A 23,140-nucleotide genomic window follows, 5' to 3' on the forward strand; every position below is an offset into this window, starting at 1 on the left:
TCAGTTGCTTCTTCCTGTGCACAGAGACCCCCAGCAGCAAACACCTCAGGCTGCTGCAACATCCTGCCAGGTGTCAGGCATAGCTAGAAGGAGCCAAACCTGAATAAGATCCAAGGTTTTCTTCTGTCTCTTAGCATTGAAGTCTAATATGTCCAGTTATTCCAAAAGCTCAAGAGACAGGAGAGCTGAATCTTGCAGTGAACACTGCTTTCCAATCTGTCTTCCATTAATACACTTGACAGGAAGTTCTGTCCCACTGACACAGGAGGATGTGCCTCAGTCAGCCAGGACTTGAGAAATGTGAGAACAGGGTGTTGAGATCAGCAAAAAGAAGACATAAGAACCAGAGCAGTAGCTCTCCATGAATACAGCTCCTTTCACAGTTTACTCTGCAGCAGGCATGAAACAATTTGATTCTGCCTTGCAGGAGGGTTTCTGTCCCTGTGAACTCTGGGGACACAAACCAGTTGCAAATCAAATGTGGACTGACTGCATGAGGCCCAGCCATGCCAGCTCTTGTGCTTTGACTGCGATTCCCACAATAGCTGGGTTTTTCTGCAAAGTCTGAGCTACTCTAGCTCATGAAGTAACCAGGAATCTTAGGTTTCAACTGAAAAAAATAATCATTTCCTGGGAATGCCTACTTTGCAGAACACAGGGCTATACAGAGGTATGTGAAAGAGCTCTGAGCTAGCTGCTACCTAGCTATGGAGCACTGTGCTCCTGGGCACAGTGCAGGCTGTTCCAGGTCCGCAGGTGAGATCAATTAAGCATTCATGTGGGTATTTCCACTGTAAATAGACATGAAGCCTTGGCAGTGTTTACTTCTCACATTCCTAAAGACTGACTTCCCTTTAAATACTCTATTTATCACCTCTGAAGGCCCAAGCTGTCGGCATCATCCTTCAGAGCTGGTAACTACCTGACCTTTCTGCAAAGTTGAGCACTTTCACTGCAGAAAAAAACTGTCATAGCTCCATTGCCTTGCAGAGTAGATATAGCCAACCTTAAGGGGCTTTTAAAACTATTATTATTATTGCTGTTGTTTGTTGTTTCTGTTTTTTTTTTAATTAAAGAAGCACATGAATATTTCAGAACCTCAGCTGCCTTTGTGGCTACAGAAAATAAGCTTGAAAAACATATCAAAGGCTCAGAGGAAAACAAAAATCAAAATGGCATAGAAAGATGTTGGTACTACCTAAAATTCAAGTACCTCGTAACATTAAACACAACCTTGTTATTGCATTGAAAGTCCAATTCATTTGGATTCTATCAAAAAGCAGAGGCAGATACATTTCATAGCTAAATATCCCATGGGACGTGAGATACAATGGTAATGCAGTTAAGAATGGAGCACAGCTGCTCAGAATTTCTCCTTCTACAGAAAAAAACACTGAAGACATCAACGCTTCCTCATCCTGCACGGATATGCTGGTCCTTCATATTTAGAGGTGTCACTCGGGATGGTGAATGAACAGCCTATATCTTTGTACCTATTCTAAGAGGTCACTCACCAGAATAGATGCTATCCATGAATCTGAATAATCAGACTTTTCTTGTGTTTGCCATGAGATATTATTAAAGCATTCATACCTATGAACTAGCCAAGCTTTGATTAGTGTCTTGTTTACAGGTTTGCATAAAATGCAAGCTGTCGAGTCAAGTTGTTTTTCAAATCCTGTAAGCATACTAAACTTTCAGAACTAATCCTATAAACCAGATTCTCTGGGCTTTCAGAGCTTCCCTAATATGGTCATTAAATATCTGAGAGATGAGGACACCTCACAAATACTCAAATGAACTACAAACTCATCAGACTTACCATTAAAAAAAAAAGTCAGAGACAAAAGATATGGTAGATTATTATAAATTGGTGCCAAGAGACAACTAAGCCATGTGCTTGACAAAAGCAGCAAAGATGTCTAGGATAGCACAGACAGAACAGTCAAATATGGTTGCAGAATTTCAAAAGGGAGAAAGGACACTGCTGTAAAGCTAAGACAAAACTATCCAGTATTCTTGTGATTTGTGACATGGTTCTGAGGTAACACTGCTCCATGTTTCCATTTTTACAAACAAGAAAAAAAATATTAAAATCTGAGAGAAGCACATGAGTAACTTAACCAGCATTAGATATCCAAATCTAACCTGGTCTGTTCATTATTAAGTAATGCATAAACTTCTAGCTACTCTTACTGTTGTCTTTGCAAATGTTTATACATTTAATCCAAGTCAAAACTTTAAACCTGAGACAGTGCTGTCATTTATGAGACCACATCTTGGTTAGATGAATTTTCTATTAACCTTGTGCCAGATCTTGTGCTAAGCCTCCTTCCCTTCAGACCTAAAGACTGAAGTTTATACGTAAAGACTCCTTTGACTTCATAGACTAGACCAAATCATTGCTGTGGGGAAACAAGCATACTAACAGAAAGGCAAAAAACTTCCTTCTCACTGCTTTCACCCCTCCATCATTTATCACACCTGCACATTTTTAGCAAAGGTGGAGAATTTAGCAGACACTCCCCATGTAAGCAACTTGCTTGTCCTAGACAAGGGGCTGCTAAGCAGAGCCTGGGCATGCAGTCAGAAGTGAAGGACGCTTTGACTCAAGCAGATGATATCCTTTGGATGCTAAACCCTGGAAAGACTTTTCGGACATGACTTCAGGGTAAAAGTGACCCATATTTAAGAAGAACAGTAACTCAGCTGCCTTGTGTTTTACTATAATATATCACCGAATCTTAGGGGTTGGAAAGGACCTCAAAATATCATCTAGTCCAATGCCCAAGAATAATGATTAGAAATATTTTTTTCCCCTCCATCCATTCAGATAATAGAAGGACTTGGCTTTATTGTAGCACAGCTAGGCTAGCTGCAGCAGTGCTGGGCCTAAACATTTTCAACAAGTTGTTCAAACATTATAAGTTTTGTCCTAAGAATAGCAAGGTACTCACCTGGCTTGGGGTTTGCTAACTAAGCAGATGTTCAAACACTAACAAAGACATGCAATGCCCTTTAGCTAAGCTCCCAGGATCTAGGGAAGTTCCATTGCATTGTACTCCTCAGCAAACATAAGCCAGCATTGTTCCACCACATTTCCCAGTAATCAGAGCAAAAAAACCAAGCATGACAGGACTGGAACAAGTCAGAAAGATGTCCCCATTCTGAAGATTAACATCAAGAGGTACACAGCTTTACAGACACAGTTCTTTGACTGCTAAAATCTGCAAGGACTGTAAGCAGTGAGTGTGACAGTGCTTAACTGTAATATAGTCATTTATAATGTGTGCTCATGGCCAACATTTTACTCCTGAAACATATTCAAATCTTAGAAGGGCTACTACTTCATTCCAAAGTATCCATAGCTCACATAAGTAGAAGCTCCCAGCTGTGTTACGTGCCAAGAGAAGCCGAATAAAACTTTCACAAGAATTATTTTAAAATTTCTCTTTTTTTTTTTCCTGCTTTTTATTGAGCCAGACACTTCTTGTATTTTGTAAAGAAGACCTCAACAGAATAGTCTAAGGACGTTAGAAGTATGCACTAGTTAGACTGTCAAGGTACATCCATGCCACAGTGGCAACTTCATGAATACCTTGTCTGATGAGCCTTAGCTTCACCCTGAAGTCACCTCCATGCTGAAAGAGTTTCTTAGCCAAACCCACAGCTTTCCACAGCCCCTTGAGCCACCAATTATCACACCTCTTTGTCTTGTGTGTGTGATGTAGTGACAATAAACCTTTTAAGTTCAGAAGTAAACCTGGTATGTTCTAAGGCAAAACACCCACTGATTTCAAGGAATTTTATGTAAGTGAATTCTCCAGCCCCACTGCAAAAGCATTAAAGCAGCAGCTCTTTGTTTAACTGGAATAAGACTAGAACCCTTGAAAAAGGAGGGAGCTGAAAAAGAGAAAGCAGATCTGCTGAGGTACTGATATAAAGCATGATCCATTACTCACTTTACCATGGTTGTGTCAGTGCAGTTATATCCATGCACTGGGATCCCGCTGCTTCTTTTTAGACAATGCAAATCCCCCTGGGGACTGTCACACGTCAATTAAAGCATGTAACTAGGAAAAGCCAACATGGATTTACTGGGGGCAAACCGTGCTTGACAAACCCTATTGCCTTCTACGACAAAGTAATGTGCTTAGTTGATGCAGGGCAAGCAGTGGACATCATCCACCTGGACTTTCCCAAGGCTTTTGACACAGTCCCCCACAACCTCCACCTGGAGAAACTGACTTATTATGGCCTTGACAAGTGGTCCTCAAACTGGTCACAAGTGGGGTACCCCAGGAATTGATATTGGGCCCAATGCTGTTTAACATCTTTGTAAGTGACCTGGATGTTAGGATCAAGAGCATCCTGATGAAGTTTGCTGACAATACCAAGATGAGTGGAGAGGCTGACACTCCACAAGGAAGAGCCACCCTCCAGGATGACATAGACAGACTGGAGGAGTGGGCTAGCAGGAACCTTACGAAGTTCAATGGGTGTAAGTGTAAAGTCTTGCACTTGAGAACACATAACCCAGGAGTGCAGTTCAGACTGGGATCCACCAGGCTGGAGAGAACCTGGGAGTCTTCGTGGATAACAGGCTCAACAGGATTCAACAGTGTGCTGCAGCAGCAAAGAAAGCCACCAGGATGCTGGGCTGCACCAACAAGGGCATCACCAGCGGAGATAAAGAAGTCATCATCCCACTCTACTCAGTGCTTGTCAGACCACACCTGGAGTACTGCATTCAGTTTTGGCCCCTGCATCATAAAAAGGATGGGGACAGGCTGGAGAGGGTCCAGAGAAGGGCCACAAGGATGATCAGAGGACTGGAGGACCTACCATATGAGGAGAGGCTGAAAAAACTGTGTTCGTTCAGCCTTGAGGAAAGAAGGCTTAGGGGAGATCTCGTTACCAGGTTCCAGTACTTGAAGGGTGACTGCCAAGAAGATGGAGACTCCCTTTTTACAAGGTGTCACATGGAAAAGACAAGAGGTAATGGGCACAAGCTGCACTTCGGGAGATTCTGACTTGATACAAGAGGTAAATTTTTCACCATGAGGACAGTCAAACACTGGAATAGTCTCCCAAGGGAAGGGATGGATTCCCCCACATTGGACAGTTTTAAAACTCAGTTTGACAGGGTGCTGAGCCATCTCATATAAACTATTGTATTATCTAAATAGGTTGGACCAGGTGATCCTTGAGGTCCCTTCCAACCTGGCGTTCTATGATTCCGTGAATGAGGGAGGCAGAGTGATCTCTGTCCACAAGGTGAAGTTTTTCCATAACTTACAATCACAGTATGCATACATTTCTGTCATAGTGTACCAGTCATATGTTCTTCACGTGGACCTGACCTGACTTCTTGTACAAATTAATCCTCTCTTGCTTTGCTATCATAAAATTGTCATGTAATAACCAAGAAAGAGGAATGCAGCACGTCTTCTGTAGAAAAGGTGGGTGACTAAATATTTTTAATGCAGTTTATATTCCATATCCAAGTGAGCCATTTCACTTGTAGAGAATGACATAGAAGACAGACTGATCCACTGAAGTCACTGATACGTGTTTCCTAGAAGAAGACAAAATTCTGCAATTCAAATCAATTCTGCTCTAGTAATTTCTGTGAACTAAATGTGGATGTATACTGGCACATTTTATTCTCCCTCTCACTTGCATAATTCATGGGAAAGTATTCAGAAGACTAACCCCAGAGAGGTAAAAAAAAAAACCAACTCTAACTTAGAGCTTTCAGAAATCAAAATTCCATCTGTAGAAGACAGAACATACAACATATTTGACAGTGGTAACTAAATAGTGTCTACAGTTACTTCGCTTGCAGTGTTTGAGATGTTTCCTATGATAGCTTTAAGGAAACAAGATGTGAACAGTTGTCATTTTATCTTCATGCACAACTAAATTGTATCACAAATCAGAGACCTATCAGCAGAAAAGCAGTACTGGCCCTAATCACATCAGGAAGTTCCAACAGTACTCTTCTGAAATAGAAGCCTAAACTCACTTTCATCTTCTGTCAAATCTCATCATTCCACTGTGTCACATAGAGAACTGTCCTAGGACTTCAATCCAGAGGCAGGTCTATCACCACCACAGGCTGGCCTCAAGCAGGTGGGAGACAAGGCATCTCCCTGGGGGTTTGCAGCTTTTCCAATTTCCATTTATCATTCACAGCCCTGCACTTTCCTAGCCCCAGGGTTCCTCCTTAGCCTAGACTGAGTAGGATGTATTTCATATCTTTGCTGAAGAAAATCACACAAATGCTTTGCATATCTGGCAAGCAATATCATTCCCCAACCTCTTCTATAACTAAGCAGATGCCAAGTCATGCTGTTTTACTGACTCAACTGCTAAAAACCGGATCAGCACTTTCCATAAAGCCCACATTGCTCTAAGACCTTTGTTTGAGGCATTAGAGGTTGTGTTATTTATTCTGAGATAATGACTTAAAGTCTAACTGCCTCACCACAAGGCCTTTTGGGGGGCATGAGTGCCCTTAAAGCAATATTTTGTCACACACCCTGCTCCAAGCGTAAGCCATCCCTTACTCTTGGCTTTGTGTGCTGAAAACAAAGGATGCCTTCTGTGGGCCAGAGAGAGCCATGTCTTGAAGCAAATTAGCTTCCACTAGTACTCTTCAAGAAACACAAGGCAAAAAAAAAAGTCAGCATAATGCTGTTGCTTCCTGATCACAGTAAGTTATAACACATCTTCTAAACACACGTGGTAATTGCCCAGAGTTGCAAAGAGGCAGTATTTGATCATTAATTGTTTGTGACAGGTGACAACACTGTTGGCAATTAGTCTGAATTGCCATTCAAATTGCCAGCAACAGCTTATTACCAGATATAGACCTGTGAGGAGAACCACTGTGAAAACAGACTGAGCGCACTGTTACTTTCAGGGCTGGCTGCCAGTTCCAAATGTCAGGGCTGTGCTACTGCAGGTCTCAGAATCTTGTCCACTGCATGAGCCACTTGACATCTTAATAGGCTTGCTAAAACAAGGAGGGTTAGCTATTCAAACTCCTGTCTCTCTCTTGCATCAACAAGTCACTTGTATTTTAAACACTGCTAACAGCAGTTACTGGCTATGCAGAAGGGTGATCAACACTCAGGAAAGCAGCCTTGCTTCTGTCAATGCCAGGATGATTAGTAAGGTGAAGAGGAAACAGAACGAAAATATTTAAACCTTATTTAGTCTCAGCAAAACCTTTGGTAGTTCATCCTGATCTATTGCCAACCCACTACATCTGGACTTGGTTTCTGATGAAAGCATCTACAGAAACAAAGCAATATAATCCAGTCCTAAATAATGAGTGAAGCTTAGAAATATTCTGTCATGACAAATGGAAACTATGCTGTTACAAATAGCAAGAACTTGCCCAGCGATGCAGTAAAAGAACTGCTATAGGTGCTAAAGTCCTGACGTTCTCTTCTTAAAGAGAATTACAAGGTGAACAGTAATGCTGCTTTCAGTCAGAACAAAATGAAACATTTCTGTAACATGTATCATCTCAACAACTTCATAGCAGCTCTAAGCCAATAAGTCCCTATTGCTGTAACTACATGAGAAATTGCTGCAAAGGCAGGATGTTTTGACTAGAGAACCAAAGGAGGCCACGAGCAGCCTGAGGAACTGAGTCTACACAGTGTAGCCAGTAGACTCCTGAAATGACAAAGAGCATCCTCAATAACACAGCAAGCCATCTTCAGGCACTGCTTCTCTAAATAACCAAAGTGATTTGGGGCTTCACGTCTGCAATCAAGATACTAAGAGTTAATCGATATGCTTATACAGTGAAGTTGACACCCTTCAACAGACACACTCCAAGACAAGCCTGACTAGAAAATGGTGTAAACGGCATAATGACGAAATTGGATGACTCTGAAGAGAGTAATAACCACTCCACTGCTCCATCTCTGGAGACATTCAAAACCTGCCTGGATGCCATCCTGTGCAACCTACTACTCTACATGAAGCTGCTTTGGCAGGGGGTTGGACTAGATGATCTCCAGAGGTCCCCTCCAACTCCTAACATTCTGTGATTCTGTGACAAGATGATCTTGAAATCAGTCTGGGACTAAACATAAGTCACCTCTATATCATAACTTGGTTGAACTGTGTGAAACAAGTTAGCTGCCCAGGGAAGGGAAGTTGTGACACACATGGAAGTACCTTCCATCTAAACTGGCCCTACCAGGAAACAGCTCAGGTCGCAGCAGTGGAGCAGCTCAGCAGATGGCAGAGTGGAATCTGACACCGCTTCTACCCATTGTACACCAGACCCCCTTGATTCAAGAAATTCAATATGCCTGACAATCAAACCAGGTTTTCTTATTCCACTGATGCAAAAAGAGAAGACAAGGACAGACAGTATCTTACTACAACTCCTTCCTCCCACCCCTGACAAAATGAATACAAACAAAATACCAGCTCTCCTGCGAGAACGATGGACTGGGTTTCTCCATGTACTACTATTTGTTAAGGAACCCCCAGTACAGCTTGGATGCCAGCACGTCTAGGTTTCAAAAAATTACAGAATTTGGATTTATTCCTGGATTTATACTAACATCATAGGAAGGCTTTGTCTATTATAAGAATCATTTTAAAGCCTCAGAAACTAGAGTAATACAGAGAAAGAGTACTACAGACCACAGAGACAAAAATTAATAGCAGTAAGCTTTCAGAACAATTATGTGATATGTTCAGGGCAGAACCGGCCATCCCTAATTCACCACTTTACACATCTTCCATTTCCCATGAAGGCCAGCTACCAGGTGCTTTCCAGCAGCAGGAGTCTCCTGAAAACATGTTGCCGAACTGTCTTTTGCACACCAGCCTATGCATACCTGAGCTTTGTAAAACATAATTCTCACCCAAGATAACATTAGTGATGCCTTGGACTACAAACATGAACATATCCGCATGTACTAACATGAGGGACAAACTGAAACAGCAGGATCCACTTCACCTAACTAGAGTTACCCAGATGTCAGGCATCTAGACAGTTACCTCTGTTGTCTATGGTCAGCGATAAGGGATTTGAGTCAGCCTGCACTGGGACAGGCACATAAGCTGCAATTGATCCCTACATGGTAGTGCTTTTCCTTCTCCACTTGGTATGGAAAGAACCTGGAAACATTAGGGGTTTGTTTTACACAGAGAAGTGAGATTTACATCCCACTAGCAAACACAGCAACAAACCCTCTGTCTACCCTCGTCTGTTCACAGCTAATAATGGCAACCAGCTAGATCCAGACACACACAAGCAGTAGCCCCTATTTGCAGGGCTATATGGAGATGCTTATTGCTTTACAAAAGGAAAGTTGAAAAACTGGCACTCAGTAGCCACACATTTATTTTTCTACTAGAACAGCATATACGTAGTTAGCGTGAGCTCATACTAGACTTAAAGTTGTGGATTTTAAAGTTATGGCTTGGGTTTTGGCAGAGACATTGTTTGGATCCAGACACATTTAGTGCAAATATCACAGTTGAAGGTGTCAATTCCAGACTGCAAATGTGGTTGTACTAGAAACGTAGACCAGGCTATGCTGCAATATTTGGAATGCCATGGCATTAAGATAACTAATCAAATGTCAGGTGGCACATTTCCTTGGTGAAAGTGGTAGGTCTGGAATACTAAACCAGACATTTCATAACGTGGCCACGCTTTCATCCTCCCTAAGGTCCATGGAGGCTATGTAGCTGAACATCCAAATGTGACTAAAATACTGGCACCCCTCTCTACTCTGACACACATGAGGTCAGGGTCATTTTCTTAAATGCTTGGTTTTGGTCTAGATTCCTCAGAGGAATTCATTGATGGTAGACTCTGGATACAACCTCTTTGGAGTACTGGGTGATCTGGACAACTCCAATTATAAAATACTGTAGCTGATAAAGCATAATAAATTTAAACACAAGATGATTAACATACTCTGCATTGGACATCAGAGATGGTAAGGATTCTTCTCAGCTAGCTGTACAGTTACTGGAAAAGTGCCGATTTACTGATTTTCAACCTGCTTTACTTCTCCTGTGTTAACAAGCCCCAGTTAGGTTTTCTCTAATTGTAAATCAGGTTGCATTCCAGAAACAGTCAGTATTATTAGCAGTATTTAATAATCTGATCTGGCAGTTCCTATTTATTCTAGTGTTTACAGAGACAAAAATACATCACCAACAGAAGGCAATATAGATCAAGTTCATGAAAGATTCACGTACATTATTGATCATGCAAATCCAGAGGCAGCGCTACTGAGTGGAAACAGAATGAGATGTTTCCCAAAGTAACATTTTAGACGATAATTTTTGCACCATACTAATTTATTTAAAGAGACAGCAAATGTTCTATGCCTCAAGATAAGCCCACCACCTCCACTGAAGCACCATGTTGTGTTCTTCATTTAGGATCCAATTTTGCAATTTCATACACAGCCTTCCCATGACAAGTCCACTGACAGCAAGGCAGCTGCTCATAAAGGCAGAGATTTCTCTTGCAAGTGTTTGCAGGCATCTGTTCATATCTGTTTGTATGGCAGTCTGTGTTCCCCTTAATTTGATGCTTATTATTGTGGTCTCTTAATTTATCTAACAACCTTCTCAGCTCACGTAACAAGAACATCCTTAAAATGTATTTTTATTTTTACTTCTGCTAACACTTTAATAAAAATTGAGCAATGCTATCCTGAGCTACAGAGTGCAGTATTAATTTGAACTCTAGAATGCCAACAAGAGAAATAAAAGGCCATTCACTGTGATAAAAAAAAGCTCTATTATCAGTCTGCAAAATACACGTGGCATTTAGAAGACAGGGATCCTCACATCCTCACGAACTTTCACAAGGACCTGTTTCAAAATGCCATGAGTAACTGATAGATTGTTGTAGTGTTTGGACAGAAAGAAACTGGCTCCCATCACAGTCTTGTGACCAACTGCATGATTAACATCGGACCAAACACCCTCCTATGACAATGTAGCCCTGGATATCAGAAGTCCACACCACATTTGTGGCTCCTAAATTCATGATCCACCCATTTTTCTTAATCAAAGTAAAGTACTTGGATTTGGTGATGCTTCTCAGAGAGTTATAGAACACCATACAAGTTTTTCACTGAACAGCAGCAAAAATTAGTTCAAGTTAATGATGCAAGTTGACACTTGGAAAGCACTGGACATCTTCAAATAGCTGCATAAACATTAAACTGGCTTGGCTGCATTTATATATTAGGCTTATTTTAACAACGGGGAAAATGAAAAAGCACAAAATTAAATTTTTAAAAAGCTGTTGTGTTTGTTTAATTTTGCTTCCACTGAAGTCCATAGAAAAATTGCCAGAGCCAGATTTGTAGTTGCATGGGAGTCTCTTTATATTCCCTTTGGTTGAGCAAAAAGCCTAGCTTTAATGATTCTGACCTTGCCAGGCAGTGTAATGAAGCCTTAGCGGAAATAAGAGTTGGGCCTCCATCAGCTTGAATGGGAATGGATTTACATAAGCAGCGTGTGCTTTTGAAAATCCTACCCACAATAGCTAGATGATTTGACCAAAATGACAAAACAGGCTTGTGACAGAAACAGTATGACAACTCAGTTTGTCTGACATTAGTGAGCACTAGACCAAATCAGTTCCTCTTAATATGTTTCTTGCTTCAAAGAGGGCTCAGTCACACAGAAAACTATGAATTATTTTAAGGGATATTTCACAAATAGAAATGGGTGGAAAACATTTGGTCTGATAGCTCTGCAGATGATCTGTTACTAACCTGCTCAAAAGGGCTGTCTGTGCTAAGCTACTTCAAGGGGAGAATAAGATAGAAGCGCAACGGATGTGCACTGTTAAAAGAAGGTGATATTAACCAAGTTATTTCACTAACACACATGCAAAAGATGGACAAAGGCAGAAAGGCTGAAGGAATCTTGTAGAAGACCCTAGGAAAAGATTCTGTCTAAGAAGATGGGCCATCTTCCTGTATGAAGGACTGGGGCTAGCTACCCTTGCTGGATGTAAACACACTGCATTCACTGGATATGGATACTTATTTCCCCTAGCTTCCAGCATGATTAAGGATGAGAGATGCCCTGTGTGTTAATATATATGTCTGACTTAGGACTGAAATGCTATTTCAAGAAAACCACCCAAGTTTGTTTAAAACTATCAGTTCAGTAAATTGTTCGTCCATCCTCCCCCTCCACCTCCAACCAGTGGTTACACTTTAACCATGTATGGAAACGATTTCAGAGGTCTGAGTCATTAAAACCTACAGAGAATAAAAGAACTTGGCAAATACTAAAGCAAAGCATTTTAAATGGCTCTGAGACAGCCTGCTCCTCCTTGCTACTGAAGATGAGTTGCCATTTATGTGTAGGAGCTGACAATTGGAGGTTTTGGACAAGTATATAAACTTAATTACATGCAATCTGCTCCAAAAACAGTTCTAATACAAATGATCATGTCAAAAACTGTGGGAAACCTTTTTATCTGCTAAAAAACCAAACCAAACCAAACCAAACAAACCCAACATTTAAAGTAGTAGTCTTGTGTGTTATCTGCAGACAAACCTCCTGCCAAATATTCTTGTTGCTGCCAATTTGTAAATTTACAATCTTCTCTTACAGCACATGACTTATTAAGGAGAACATTAACAGCAGTCTACCTCTTACCTATAAGAAACAAACATACAGACATTTCAGGAAGAAAAATCCTAAAAAAACCAAAAAACCCTCAATTTTGAGAAAAGACTCAGGATACAGAAAATGTTGTATGGAAGCTTACACAATGATAAGACATTAGCCATAAGCATGTAGAATTTACAAGAAATAATATCCTGCTACTGGTAATAGCATAGGATGCAAATAGAATTAATGGATATGCTTTTTCTCCCACTCCATATTTTTAGAAGACATTTATCCACAGATCTAAAAGATTTGCCCTTAGAAAAAGCAAATCTTCTCCATTTAGAGTGTTGTGAAGTAATCACAATTCAGTGTAATTTTCCTCTCCAAAGATAATTCAGCAGCACACAGATTCTCAAAGAGCTCATTGAGGAACTGGGATTCAGGAAAGCTGACCTGCTCAATCTCAGAAAAAATCTGGGCTGAATAATGCAAAGAACAAGAGATCTAAAGCACTTCCTAGAGCCATTTGATTCCTAATGGCATAATTAATGATTACTTTTATAAATCCCACCTTCCCTCCTACCCAAGCTGCTCCCTGATTCACAACATGAATAAATTGGGAAGAATGAGAATACTGACTACATATGAGGTTCTGTAGCTTGGGCAATCCCAAGCACAATTACAAGTCGGGCAGAGAATGGATTAAGAACAGCCTTGATGAAAAGGAGTTGGGGGTGCTTGTTCATGAGAAGCTCAGCATGAGCTGGCAATGTGCACTTGCAGCCCACAAAGCCACAGCATACTGGGCTGCACCAAAAGAAGCATGGCCAGCAGGTCAAGGGAGGTGATTCTCCCCCTCTACTTCTCTCTCACAAGACCCCATCTGGACTACTGTGTCCAGTTCTGGAGCTGCCAGCACAAGAAGGACATGGAGCTGTTGGAGCAAATCCAGAGGAGGGCCACAAAGACGATCAGAGGGCTGAAGTACTTCTCCTATGAACACAGGCTGAGAGAGTCAGGGTTGTCCAGCCTGGAGAAGAAAAGGCTCCAGGGAGTTTTCCAGCAACTGAAGGGGGCCTACAGGAAAGCTGGGAAGGGACTTTTCACAAGGGTATGTAGTGAGAGGACAAATTTCAAACTGAGAGAGGGTAGATTTAGGTTAGATACTTAGAAGAAATTATTTACTGTGAGGGTAGTGAGACACTGGAACAGGTTGCCCAGGGAAGTTGTGGATGCCCCCTCTCTGCAAGTGTTCAAGGACCGGTTGGATGGGGATTTGAGCAACCTGACCTAGAGGAAGGTGTCCCTGCCCATGTAGAGGGGTTGGAACTAGCTGATCTTTAATGTTCCTCCCAACCCAAACCATCCTATGATACATTGAATTCACCTGTACCTTTTAATTACTTAATGGATAACAGTCTTTCTATGCATACTAGCCACAAAAGAGTATATAATTTTAGATAATTAGTACCCTGTTCTTCACAAAATACCTTCATTTCATATAATCTTTAAAGAATCATTCATATATCACAGAGAAAACAATATAAACAATACTTATTACAAATATTTTCATATTTTACCTACTCTCCCTTACTCATAAATAAGGATCCAAATTCTGCTGTTAATACATTCTTCTTAAATTTCTTTTTTCTTCACTTCAACATCAGAATCTGTAGAGTTGAAAATTATTTTGTCACACAGAAAATATCAGAACACTGAGTGAGGATGAAGACTTCAAAGAGATACTCGAGTGAGCTGCAAAACAAGTTGGCACAGATCTGAGCGCCAAAAGCTTCTCATAACCTGACAAAATTATGAGAGGTAGACGAAAAAGAAATAGGCTTCAGAGTTTATTCTCTGTGAAAATTAAGTGAGTCTTACGACTCTTGGGAGCTCAGAATATAGAACTGTGGGAATTCAGAAACTAATCAAGGCAAGGGCTTGTTGGGGTTTCTTATACAACAGGACACCCCTGAGTTATGCGCTCTTGGCCCTAGAGAATCTACCACATACAGAGCCAGCAGATTTTAACAGAATCTAAAAATAATTCAGAAAGTTATATTAAAGCACATCCATGGGCTAAACATTACTGCAGCTTGCCTAGTAGGGGACAGAAACATATAAATCTCTGCTTCCCTCCATTCAGACATTACCAGTACTTGCAATAAAAAATAAGACACAAAGGTCTCACTTCTGTGGATTAATTGGAATAAAGTGAAGTAAACCAGAGACACTCTATGTGATAGATGTTACTCTTTTAATAAGAGAGCTTTCAACAGATCTTTAATTCAACACATGCCTTCTGTATGGATACATACAGGAAATGCAGTTACCTGAAATAACCTGTTCACATATTGCAGTATTTTTATTACAGCATTATCTAAAGGTCCAGTCAAATCCTATTCCCAATGTGCAAGGTGTATATAAGACTATAGCTCTTTTCAGACTAGTTCACAGCCAATACAGACAAATGAAGCATTATGCCATTCACAGGTGGGAAATGTACTGCAGGCAGACCAAACAATATGCTAGAGATGACATGGAGTAAGCACTGCCAAGGTAGGTATTAAACTTTTTTCTTTCAGTGAGTCCCGTTTTACTGCCAGAGCTCATTTTCATCTGCCATGGGGCAGGCTGGACAAAGCTGCTGTGCCCACTTACACCTGCATCTGGTTATTTCTCTCTCTCAGACTACTGTGCAAGGCAGCAAACTACTATACAATGGTTGCGTAGAGGATATTTTGTATAAGAGGAGACCATTCAGCCATTCCAGAGGACTCTTAAAAAAGAAGTCTCTCCTGTAGAACAGGCAGGAAGCTCTCTATTAACCACACTCTGGGTTCTGGCTCTTCCTCTAAAAGACTGCCTCTATTGAACTATTTGCCTCAGGAAGTTGTGGAATAAAAACTTTGTCATTTAAACTTCAAGGAAGTCATCTGGAAATGCTCAACAGGAAACTGAAGCATGGTGTTCGGTACTGCTTAGCCCATTAACAGCCATCTCCATCTGATGGGAGAATTGGGAAGGCACTCCTGGGACTTTGCTTGGGATCAGCAACAGGTAACTATTTGCAACAACATAGAATATACCTCCAGCCTTTCAGAAAGGCCATGTTACTAAGCAAGAAGATGAATACATAAAGGAAACATTAAAATTTAAGTCCATAAGGAGAAAGAGACAGGGTTACAATCTTCAGCTATCATCCAAATCTACCTAAATAAAAAATTGTTTTTAAAATGATTTCCGAGTTCCAGTAATCTCTATTTCCCAACAGACAGGCTCATAGCCCAGAGCTATGTCAGAATGAAACTCAGATTAACTACAGTTTTAATTTCTCCAACCAAAGCCTATAGAAAAACTCTGGTACTCAAGAGCAGCTGCTATGCTGCTCTACACAACACAGGTTATTTGTTGCCATAGGAATACCCAGAACATTCCCATTTTGCAGAACCACAGGCTATTTGCTGCCATGCAAACCTCAGGTGAGATGAATATTGCAAGAACAGATACAGGCAATCACTGGGAGTAGAATAAAATAGCAAAATGAGAGTGAAAATTCAGCCCAGGTATCAACCACAATGCCTGTTGTAAGAAATCCAAGTATCCGCATGCTAACAGAGACTGGGACATTTAAAATTAAAAGAATTCTCCCATATTTATGCCAGCATAATCAAGAGACCTGACCTTAGGTCTCATTTTAAATGTTTTAGCTGTGCTACTAATTATTGACTCAAATCATCAAGTTTGAGACTTGTCCTAAGTGGTTCCAGCTGCAGCAGAGAAGTCAAGAACCAAACCCTCACCTTAAATTTCTAAGGCTTAATGTCAGCCATGATTTTCTGTTAAAGTAAGGCAGTAATTTCAGCCTCAAATGAAATAAGCTAATAAGAAGGCTTCTTGAAGTTGAGCCTGTCTTATTCTCAACCTGGATTGGCAGACACATGGCATCTCTATTACTTTTGTTCTAGGATGCTCATTTGGAGAAATTTAACAGGCAATAGATACCTATCTGAGAAAGGAATCAATCAGGAATGCAGTTACAACAGAAAGAATTTCACACGCTATAAAAAGAAGAAAAAAGAAAACCCTGCTACAAGAATAGTCCAGCAAAATGCAACTGTAGTGAGTTTGGGCAGCTTCCCAGTACTCCAGAGGGAATTCTGCTATTTGCTGAGTTTAGTGAATGTAATCTAGTGCAAAAAACAGGGGAAAAAAAAATATGTAAAAGCTGCTGTTTTCAACATTTTCTCCATTCTGCTTCAAATGAGAAAGTATACAAAAGACAGAGAAATGATTGTACTACTGTGAAAGGAGACAAACTTGCAAAGCAGATGGTCTCAGCACACATAAGGGGGACTGATTAGACATTTAATAAAACCATACAACCATGATTTAAAAAAAGAGTTAGCAGGCAGACACAAATCAAGAAATAGGGGACTCAAAGCAGTTTGGAAACAACATCTGTAGTGATAAGTAAGTCTCATTGTGTTACAAAGTTAAAGAGAATCAATCCTTCCACTACACATCATACACAAGACATTCTAAGTTACTTTCCTCCAAGTATGCAACTTTAGGGAACTTATAAATCATTCAGAAGAGATATAAACAGTTAACAGGAAATGTAAAAAGTATTTCAAACAGAATCTACCTCCAAAACCAACAGATACTCCACAAGGCATTTATAGAAAAAATTTAGAAGCAATTGGAAAGGTCTTAAATCTTCTGAGATTTTAAATACTTACTTCTTGCAGCCAAAATCACATCAGTTGAATATCCAGGAAAATTTTAAAAAGCTTGTATTAAAGAGCTTAACCAGCTGAGAACATGATGTAGCTTTTCCTTTGGACAGTCCAGCCACAGGCATTTACTCATTCAACAGAAGCAGAGTGTGATCATGTAGTGCAGCCTTTTACGTAGGGATGCCAAAGAGGGGGAGGGAAGGGAAAGCCCTTCCCCAAAGTTTTTTGTTCAGCCCACTCATTAAAATACAGAGTGGAAACAGCTGCTGTAGAAAGGAAGAGGATGTCAAAGCAGTTTTTGATTAAGTTTCTTAGGTGTAAAATGGTTTAGTTCTGGAATCTCATTAAGCAAAACAATTTTTCTTCTGAATTTCATTCTTCCTCTGCATTGTTCTTAAAAAGACTGGCTTTAATTCAGCTCAGAAATAAGTGTAATATACTGGATAGTAATCTCCCCATTTTTTAAATCATTACATCTAACTAGGTGAAAACAGATCCCTAAAAGATCCTCCCTCTCCTCCCTGCAAGGACTTACACAAGTACATGTGTGCTTTATAAAGCTTAAATCTACATGTAATGTAGTAATGAATGCATCAAATGACTGTCCACCAAGAAGTCCCAAGCAAACAACAACCACTAGCTCACAATTAGTAACATTTAAAATTGATAGCATGAGTCTTACAGACTATCACCTCAAACTTAAAACTAGGTAAGAAGCAGAGAAGGGTGGTAAGAACAATGAAAGCTCCTCAACTGTTTCTTCCCATGGAGACACTGAATAAACAAGGATTCTTCAGTGTATTGGCAGAGAGGAGATGAGAGAGCTCTTTAAATCTTGAAAACATCAAAAACGCTAAGTTAGGAATCAGGGCTCATTCCTTCTGGGAACACAAGAACTAACAGGCTTTGAGAGAAACATTTAGGCAAAAGCTTTATAACAAAGAAAAGGAAGTACTTCTTAACATTGTACATCACTGAATTGCAGAGCTCATTATCCCCAGGGTGTTGTGGAGATCCACTGTGTAAGCAAGCTCAAAAAATGAAATTGGGAAAAATGAAGGAATGATCTTAAGCTAAAACTCTTAGCTTGGGAAGTTTTTAAGCACAAGTTACTAGAAGGTGCAGATATCTCAGGTGAAGTAGCAATTTGCATTTACCCTTGACACTAATCCTTTCTCTAGACCTGTGACACTAGCCACTGCCCGAGCAGCAGACTGCATCACAAGGATCTCTGAGCCACAACTGGCCAGTTCTTATACTCCCACTTACCTAATTTTCACAACAGTCCTTGGTGAGAAATTGCCTGTATTACTAGGTCCATTTCACAGACGGGGAATTAACTATGTACATTAAAGCCAAAGCAACACAGCTCTTCAGAAATTTTGGCTAGTAATCACAATTTGACAGTTAGCTTCTACCCTTTGCTGGTCACTCCAGTGTAACAACTTTCATGAGCAAAGTTATTCACCAACAAGAGTTTTTCCATAATAGATTTCAGCAGCTATTACTCCTATTTTCTGCTTGCTCTCCATTTGCCTACAGTTACAAAAACTAATGCATTCTGACAGTGAAATCCTCTTGTAACAAGTTTCAATTACATTTGTGCCATTTATATATTGTCCGCCTCCCTGGAAGTGTTCGAGGCCAGGTTGGATGTGGCTCTGAGCAACCTCTTCTAGTGGAAAGTGTACCTGTCCATGTAGGAGGGCAAGAACTAGATGATCTTTAGGGTCCCTTCCAACCCAAACCACTCTGAGTCTATGAAATAGCTTTTTTCAATGTAAGGCAAGCAGATCATCGCTGGCTAACGGCTGTTCTTATAGCAGCAAACAGCAAATAATTTGTGCAGTCAAGGTTGTGATTTTGGGGTTTGGTTTGCTTTTTTTTTTTCTTTCAGTAAGAGACATTAAGAGACATACTTTAAAAATACCCTTGTAGTGACCAAGCATTCAGAGTGTGGCAAAAGGCATAACTGCCTGCTGACCCTTCTGGTTCAACAGCTGGTCTTAATTAAAATTGAGAAATAAGATACTTTTATGCAAAACAAGTGAATTGACTTGAGATCCTTTTCAGATCGGGTCTGAGAAAAGCAGCCACAAACTCTGCTTCCCTTCTCTGCTCTTAATTTTAAACAGAGGTTTTGTAGCCCTTTGTCTGTCCCTGTGTGTTTAATGTTTCCTGGAGGCCAGCAAAGGCATGCAAAATATTTTAGTTCAGGGCCTCTGTATGGTTGCAATAGGAAATAGATGCCTCCCTTGAAGAGATGGGTTAGTAAAGAAACAGAGATTATCTGAATGACAGCAGAGTCTTATGTGTTTATTTCAAAGGGAAGGAAAGGACAGATAAATATTTACTACTTTCTGTCCACATCGTAGAATACAAATGCTGCCTATTTTTGGCTACTTCTTGTCTAAGTAATCCAGGTTAAGGTCTGGTCAGAATTTTTTTGTTAGAATTTTTCTTTATATTAAAACAAAAGTTCTGATGTCCTCTTTGCCAGATAATCCCTTGAAGGTACAGAAGAGCCTCACAAATAGAAAGCTGATTTCTAAATCTTGGGCTGGTCAACACTTCATGCTTGTACAAGAAGAATGGTCATCAGAAACTAGCAAATAGCAGACATTTTGGTCTAATGAGATGCAGATTCCTGTGCATGTCTTCCCTTCTACACTGAATCAGTCTTTTAGAAAATTCTGAGTATTTCAGTACTAGCAGCTTCAGAAATGATGAAGATACAGAGGTAAACAAGGCTTTGTTTCTTACACCTGTCCCCTCTCACTTCACCCAACCCAAAGAGTACATACCATTTCATATCCAGCAGGGCAGGGGATGAAAAACAAGAGGATGTTCTCTTTCCTTCTGCCCTGGCTGTAATCAATCATCTTCAAGTCTTGTTCTTTGGCCCATTCATGGCAGCAAACTGTGGTCCTAAGTCTCCTTCATCACTGTTTCCTGACAGGTGCATCCTTTCTCTCTTTCACTTTACCATATACCTTCTGCTAGAGAACCAGCAGAATAAAAAATAACTTTGGGAAAATTTGCCTTTCCTCAATGCAGTCTTGACTTCCCTTCTTTAAGGCTTGACTAAAACTGATCAGATCTTCTTCCCCGCCCCTTCTTTCCCTCTTTTAATTAAAAGTTGCAGGGTAAATCAAGATTAATCAACAGGAGTTTAGAGAAAATCTCATTATCTTCAGTCAGCTGCAACTACACCTCTTATGTCAGAAGACATTAAGGAAATTACTGATTGAGTAACTCAGTAGGTGCAACACAGTGGAATGTTGGCTATTGAAACAACAGCCAACGTACAATGAGGTACTCTGTTCAGTAGATGAATGAGAGATCAATACACTGAGGGGAAATGTTCTGAGATGCTTCTGTGTCCGCAGGCATTCCTCTCTGCACAGCAACTCTATGAAAATCTCCTAAAAGAAACAGACTTGTGACAATTCAGTAACTGGATAGGAAGTCCCTTAGGTGTTACAGAGGGAGATGGTGGTTCAATAAATTAAGCTTTCCTCTGAACTTAGGACAAGGCTTTCAAAGACAAGTGTTTTTACAAATCAGAAAGTTGCTACAGTGTTTTAAAGTGCAACCAGATAGCCTTCAGCATGCGCAGTTGAGAGTTACACCTGCAGTACCAGCTGAAATAGCATAATATTGCACCAATGGCAATCCAAAAAGATTTTCTGTGCAGTTCCTCAGAGTTTTTAGCTTGTCTCATTTAAAAAAAAAAAAAAAAAAAGTATTTTAAAAATAAGAAAATCAGGTTTGGGATAGCAGTGAGTTTCTCCCAATCCTGTTTCCTCCTTACCCTTTTTTCCATTGGATGGAAAAAAGACATGAAAAGGAAAGGAGAGCAAAGGCATTTAGGTTAGGGAAGCAGAAACCCAAAGGATGGGAGAACAATTCTTTAAAGGAAAAAAAGAGATTTCAAAGCTAAAAAGTGAAAAGTTTTTGTCTCACTCTGAAAACATAAACCAGTTAATCCTGCCATTTTGCCACAATTTATTTTACAGTTTCCATAAGCAATCGTTTCTTTCTGGAAACATTCATAATTATTTCAAATTAAATATTGAAAAGGAGAGGGAGATTGCAATATAAATGGACTGTGTGGCTAAATGTATCAAAACAACAATCTTTTGGCTTTTGGTTCAGGATTGCATTCACTGTATTACTACTTATGCTAATATCTCTGGAAAATTCCCAGTGATTTTATTAATACTCAGGTTATTAACTTTGGCTTTAGACCATTGTTTTTATTACATAATCAGGGGCCTCATGGGGTCTGTACCAAATTCTGCTACATTTGACTTTTTCAGGATGTTTCTAGGTTTACCTTGAAAAATAGCTTTGCGTTTTCACACGAACAAAGCTGCTGGTGGACAAGATATCTCCTGGCTTGTCTCTCATCAGAAAACCCTAAAAGATAATAAAGAGCTCCTGCTCATTAGCTAGCATCGGCAAGCAAATCAGTGTGCCTCAGAAATCACACACAACTTCAGACTTCATGCACAGTACTTCTGGATAAGCTCTCAATTCCCACTTTCAGCCAAACACGTAATAATAAAATCCTCAGCAGTGTTACCTTCTAAAAACCAGGCACTTTCTCAACAGAGACCAGCAAGTTGCCCATGTCAGCATTTTCACAACCATGACAGACAAGGTTGATTTCAACGGAGGTCAACACAAACTGCCGTGATTCCATGGAAATTCCATAGAATATTTTAGTATTTGTCCTGCGCACAGACAACTCAGTTTTCTCAGGATCCATTCAAGAAATGCATACGCTTTACAGAACCAAACCAAGACTGACCTAACTCATAAATCTGGCAGGCTGAGGCAACCTGATCTACATCAGAGATGCCGAGCAAAACCCTCAACAGTCTAAATCTGTTCTTTGGATCATCATCTCTTTGAGATAACTTCCCCACCCACCCTGAAAGCACTTTGTTTTGGGAGTGGCTTTTCTTACCAGGGAAGCAAAACTTAAAGTTTTAATGTGGCTCATGGAAAGTTTTGTTGGTTTTCTGTCTCCAGCCCACCTAGGCTGGAAAAAAAAATACTAGTCCCAACCAAAAGCCAGTATAATAACTCTGCCCATCTGTGGATAGCTCTTTTCAACTTGCAAGGAATCAATCCCACAACTGCAATTTACATGACCGTAGGAATGGTCATATAGCACATCCACAGAAGGAGTTGTACCAGGATGGGTTGAGCATAGCTGTTGTGGTGCACTTTGAGATGCTTTCACCCAAAAAAAGGTTTTATGAAAAACAGGGGTTAGATCCATTCTAGGGGAAATGTCGTCTCTAAGTATAGGAAGGATTTCCCCTACATTCAAAGGGTAATAGAGACAAATGGATACACAGGATGAATTTTATCCAATTTGTCTTTAGTGCTACAATAATGGGATATAAAAACTGAGCTGTGGAGTTTAAACAGTACAGCTCCCAGGCATAATAACAGAATTTGTTTCTGATCCAAAGACTGCTATCAGTAACATGAATCCTATTACTGCTTTCAATGGGCTTTGGGTGAGTCTCCCATGAGCAACATGGAAAAGATATTAACTCAGACAACTACAGAAACAAGGACAGTGTAATTTTAGCAATGTAGTGGAAAAAAATTTACTTTCCAGAAGAAAGAACTGGGAGATGCCACAGTTGATCAGATCACTGATATACTTAATCCAAAAGCTTTTATCAGTACCAGAAGCCTCAGTCACATGCAAGAAGCAATCAGCAATTCTGGGA

At 40.2% G+C, this 23,140-nt stretch overlaps 1 protein-coding gene across 4 annotated transcripts in view; it reads right to left on the minus strand.

The window, feature by feature from the left end:
• Window positions 1-23,140, minus strand: part of SORBS1 (sorbin and SH3 domain containing 1) — a 225,230-nt gene that overhangs the window by 96,066 nt on the left and 106,024 nt on the right. Inside the window, exon 1 of one of the 4 annotated variants that reach the window (XM_051619142.1) lies at window positions 17,388-17,513. The exons of the other annotated variants lie outside the window; for them this stretch is intronic. The gene's annotated coding sequence lies outside the window, so the exon portion shown is untranslated. Of the gene's footprint in view, window positions 1-17,387; window positions 17,514-23,140 lie in introns of those variants that run through there. 4 annotated transcript variants of the gene reach the window in all.

Source organism: Apus apus, chromosome 4 (assembly GCF_020740795.1).
Source record: "Apus apus isolate bApuApu2 chromosome 4, bApuApu2.pri.cur, whole genome shotgun sequence".
In the NCBI taxonomy this organism is placed as follows: domain Eukaryota; kingdom Metazoa; phylum Chordata; class Aves; order Apodiformes; family Apodidae; genus Apus; species Apus apus.